A 6,000-nucleotide genomic window follows, 5' to 3' on the forward strand; every position below is an offset into this window, starting at 1 on the left:
TTCTTCCCTTCAGACATGGAATCACTCTATCTAAGGACCAATGTCCTAAGACACCTGAGGAGATAGAGAACATGAAGGCAGTTCCATATGCTTCTGCAGTTGGAAGCCTTATGTATGCAATGTTGTGTACCAGACCTGATATCTATTTTGCTGTTGGCATGGTTAGCAGATTTCAATCTAATCCTGGGCGAGAACACTGGACTGCAGTCAAGCATATAATCAAGTACTTGAAAAGGACTAGGGATTATATGTTAGTTTATCAATCTGACGATCTTGTACCCATTGGGTATACAGATTCGGATTTTCAGACTGATAAGGACTCTCGGAAGTCAACCTCTGGTAATGTTTTTGTCTTGGGAGGTGGAGCCATAAGTTGGAGGAGTATTAAGCAAACTTGTGTTGCTGACTCCACCATGGAAGCTGAATATGTGGCAGCTTCTGAAGCTGCAAAGGAAGCTGTATGGCTTAGGAACTTCCTTATGGATCTAGGCGTAGTTTCTTCAGTGCAATTGCCTATTACACTTTATTGTGATAATAGTGGGGCAGTTGCAAACTCGAAGGAGCCACGGAGCCATAAAAGGGCAAAACACATTGAGAGGAAGTATCATTTGATACGAGACATAGTTCAAAGGGGAGATGTGGTAGTGACAAAGATTGCATCGAAAAACAACCTGGCAGATCCTTTTACAAAAAGCTTACCAGCAAAGACTTTTGACAGTCATGTAGAAGGAATGGGAGTTAAAGTTATAGATGCATGGTTATGAGTCTAAGTGGGAGATTGATAGAGATATACTATTAACCATGCATATGTAATAGTATAGCTAAAGAATGATTTTCTATTGACAATTATTTCTTTGTATTTAATTGGAAATTTGCATTAAATAAATGTTATTAGCATATGAACAATAATTGTGATTAGTACTGACTGTTAAACATATTCTCTAGAACATTAGAAATAATGTTTATTGTTCTTAATCTTGATTTATTTTAATATGAGCAAACATTGATTGTCTTGTGCTTTGATTCATTAAAGGGTGAGTTTCATTATTGGAATAATATTCTCGGTGAATTGGGCAAAGATATTTTGTGTTTGTGAAATATTAATTAATGATAGAATCCATGTCTCGGTTTAGAGATTGATGATGCACTTTAAGTTAGCTTATAAGGTTTCATAGTGTAAACCCTGCAGGTGGATATTGAATCCGACACATGAAATAAGTTGAGCGACAATCTTAAAGTTATATTGTGATTTAAATAAATTGTCAGTAAGTTATTTAAATGACAGCATCTGTAATCTTAACGTGGGGAACATTATTTTATTATGTTGTGGAATTGTAAAATAAATAAGGAGTTCAGTCATGAGTTTTTAGTGGAATAATTCATGATTAATTATAATAAGAATATGTTGGTCTACATAGGTTCTTATTATAACTAGTAGCCTGATTTATTTTATTCCTGCGGTCCCTGTAGTGCCCTAATTATTTGGAAAGTTAAGGGTGTATTAAATAATAGATAAATTATTTAGTTTTAAAATAATTGATAATTATTTTAATTAAATAATTTTTTATTTAATTTATTTTATATTAAAAAATATCTTCCTGTCGAAGAGAGTTTTTTTTAATATAAAATTGCAAAACCCTAAGAATAAAGAGACGCACGTTATTCTATTCTCTGCCACTCAGAGAGTTCCAAAAGAGAGATAGTTAGGGATTACTGCAGAAGATCGTGGGTGACTCTAAGATCTCTGGAAAGAAGACCGATGAGCGATTCTGCGTTTCAAGAGGTCAGTTTATTGATTTGTTCGATAATGTTTTTAGTTTGCCTCATATGGTTTCGATAAGGGTTGTTTCCGCTTTATACCCGCTCCCATCAGAAATCACTATCCATAATCATTGTGTACGCGATCAATCTGAGGATCTAGTATACACTCAGGGGTGTAGTTAACCTCAAAATCAAGTGAACGGCCAAATATAACCATGGACTGTATACAACGGTAAGAACTTAAGGCTTATGGATAATTAGACCTTCAGTAGTTCGACCGTCCATAGACATTTACCTAATGGATGCCTCCTGCTTACCACAAGGAGAAAAGAATTATCGTAGACCAACCAAAACTAACACAGAAGGTTATTTAAGCTACTACCTCCATTCTATAATACTTGTCACATTTGAGAAAATAATTTTTTCCAAAATAATTATCACATTTCTGGTTTCAAGGAATAATAAATCTTTTTTTCCATGTTTACCCTTTGTAAATGACCAATATTACTTCAATTTAATGATTTTCTTAGAGAATTAGTATTAAATTAAGGGTAATATAGCCAATTTACTCAATAATTTATTGAACCTTAAACAAATTTAATGGTTTTCTAAAGGAACGTGAAATTCCGAAAGTGAAAAGCATTATGGAACAGATGTAGTATAAAAATGGTTTCTTTTTAAAAAACAACAAACATGTAGTCGAATGATTGTTACAACTCAATCTAGGTGAAATCATTCCCATGGTAGCCCTACTCTATGCTTAGACGTGAACTATCAAAGATGCCAAATTATTAAAAAAATAATTTAGTATGACAAATGGCTGATCCCAATCCATATTTTGGGGCAACATAATGGCAAACCTCCATATTAGAGAATCTGGAAATCCAACTGATCTATGAAAATGATTGTCATCGGTCGGCCTAAAATAAACAAAGTGTGATGATACAGGTGAAAGAAAGCATCTAAAAGAAAATCGGGCCTTATATTCTCAATGGTTAATGCAATGTTGTTCCAATAATAAATGAATAAACATGCAAAATAAGCAATATTTTTCATTAACAAGTGTTAATTGCAAAAGGAGGCAGGACCCGGTGTACAACTAGGAAAAAATTAAAGAAAACAAAGCCTGCAAAGTTATACTAGTTGCCTTCTTCTCCTCTAGCAAGATTCGGTCCTTATCCTTTCTGACCACAACTTGCCAATTCTTCCTCTGCAGCTAAATAATTCATCTACAAATCATTTATATGAGATTTTCCTATGACTTGAAAATTGGGAACTTTGAGAAATTGTGTAAGACTTTGCATGCATAGATTTTAGTTATTCTTTTAAGTATATAATTCATGTTTTGGTTGAGTTAAATGTCAAAAGAAAGATTGGTATGGTAAAAATAACATATAGGTTATGTACTTTTCCTATGACTTAATATGTAAGAATATTTGATGTACATGGATGATAAGTGAATGATTTTGAGATTATACGATGCTATTTGGATTATGTATGATGAGTATGAGTTTTATGTCTATGTAGGAGTTAATGTAAATTTTAAGACTCATTTGGGAATTGTGAGTTCCCACGAGTTCTTAAGAATGACTTTTCTATGTAATTAGTGTTATAAGGTCTAATAGCCATTTGTAAACTCTTATACTCTTATGAGTAGTTTTACGAGATTTCCTAAGTATTTTAACTTTTTGTTGAAGTTATGAAGCCTATGAGTAATTTTCATAGGATTTGTAGCTTCTTCATATCTTTTTGTAAATGTACTCAAGGCATATGATTTAATAGGTATGGATACATGTTATTATTTATAAGAGAAGGAAATGCATGATTATGAAGACTTTGGTCTAATTATTTAGTCTTAAAACATATAAGAACTTCCATGTGCTTTGTGACTTTACTTAAATGAGAGTTAAGTAAAATCATGTGAAATTATGTATCTAAATGGAAAGTAAAGTTTATAAGAATTAAGATAAACTAGAAAGAATAAATTAACATGATTTTGAACTCTTATGTGCAAAACATGTTTACACTATTTGGATTTATTTGGATTGAGCTATGATCATATGTTTGGCACGCGAGTGTTCTTTGTTTGAGTGGACACGCTCATCTGTATCTGCTTGGGTTATTTAAGCCCTTGTGGTTTTGTATCTGTAAATCATATTATGCTTCTAATTCTTCTAAGTATGCACAAGTTAAAAATGAAATAAATGGTTAAGAATTAAGATATTATTATAAAATATAAGAAATATAGAAAGAATATAAAGAAACATAGTAGAGAGAATATAGAGAGAGGAATTCTTATTCTTTAGGAAAAGTGTATCTACATAGAGTTAAGGTACCTATTTATAGGCTGAATACATAAATTTCCTCCTGAACTTTATTAATTTAACCTTATGGCACCCTTGACTTTTACTTTGACCAATTAAACAGTTCAACTAATAAAACTACACCTATTAAATACTTTAATTTTCAAAATTATTTTATCGAACACTTCAACTTGTAAATTAGATCAATTAAACACTTATAAAAAGTTGAAATTTATGAAAATTATTATTCTAAAAGTCATATTAACTACATATCAAGTTGATATTTTATAGAAAAAAATCTAAAAACCTTAAAAATTATTGATACTGATACTGAAAAGTGCGTAATATTATCAAAATTTACAAGTTTAAGTGCATGATAAGTCATTCGCAAAGTTTAGGGTGCCACAAGGTTAAAGTTGCAAAGTTCAGGAGTCAATTTATGCATTCAGCATCTGTTTATAGGTACAAGATTCATCCCGAAGATCGTAACCATACATTCCAAAAAACATAACCATATATTCCAAAGGACATAACCATACTTTTCAAAAGTCACATTAGAATAATGAATAGAATAATAAATAACTTCGTGCGTAAGCTAAATAGTTCATGGAGAAACTAACTGGTTATCCACATAATTATAATATGCCTCATTAAATAATAAATAACTCCCTCTTGGATATCCATTATAAAGAATACACCTCATTAAAATCTTACTAAGAAACTTTTGCATTTTTTCTTCCCATTCTTGATTTAAGCTACATCTTGTGATTTTAGCTTAGATCTTGAGTGTTAATCACTAGTTTTTGATAAAACTATACTGAGTTTCATGATCAAACATTAGCAAACACTCACATCAATCTTAATCTTGGATTATTCAACAAGCATCAAGTGCTTGGGTATCTTGATCTATTTTCATCTAAGTATTTGGATTTTCTTCAAAACAAGGTAATACCTGAGAGTCTCAACACCTTTTCTCCTTCTTTTTCACTTATTTGGTGATTAAAATCACCTTTTCTTTGCTGGTTGTGAGGGAAACCAGTGATCAACTAGTATTTGCTGCCTGTGAAAGCAGTGGCACACACCACTACTTAGTGGCATAAGCCACATGTAGTGGCGCATGCCACTTCTTTAACAACCAAATAGTTTTCTTTTGATTTTCTAGACTTCTTGTCTAGGAAAGTCCCGCATGCCATTATACTTATGGCGCACGCCACTAAGTGTGGCACCAAGGACTTCAATCCAGAAGCTTGAGATCAATAAGAGAGCAATCTAATCTTAATTCCATGGTCCATTTGGGTTCAGCACTAAGCAATCATGCTGTTTATAGTGTCTAAGACTCATTTTGACCCTAATAAACTACAATAATTAAGGATTGGATAGTGATGTTCATAAATGTTGAACATCATCCAAATCTTGCAATAACTTTTAATTAGTGCTTCTAGTTTACTGTCATTTACATTTATGCACTTTAAATTCCAGTCATTTACATTTCAAGCACTTTGCTTTAACGCTTTTTGTTTATTATTGTTCTAAACATTCTAACCAAACCTTTGATTTGAGCATTTAAACATTCTAACCTCTAATTTCAATTTATATCGTTTGTTATTATTGGATGGTGCTGTGAATTCTGTTCTGTGAATGCTAGCAGTTTATTTTATTATGCCTTTTTCATTCTTTCATTGCTTTTTATAAATGAGTATTATGTAAAGTGTTCATAATGAGTCCTATTAATTGCATTGTTACAATAGTTAGCATTATGGGAAATTTTATTGGATTAAGGGTAGATTGTAAAATAGGTCAATGGTTTGTATTCTTTTCTCCTCTCGCTTCTTTGAATGGTTTTGGCTTTTTGTTATGTTTTCATTAAGTGGTTGATAATGTTTGTGATTGCCATGTTTTATAAAATTGCATTAAAATCATTTTATCATCTTAATCA

The sequence above is a fragment of the Jatropha curcas genome, chromosome 11 (genome assembly GCF_041381405.1).
Source record: "Jatropha curcas cultivar XTBG-Jc1 chromosome 11, XTBG_Jcur_1.0, whole genome shotgun sequence".
Lineage (NCBI taxonomy): Eukaryota > Viridiplantae > Streptophyta > Magnoliopsida > Malpighiales > Euphorbiaceae > Jatropha > Jatropha curcas.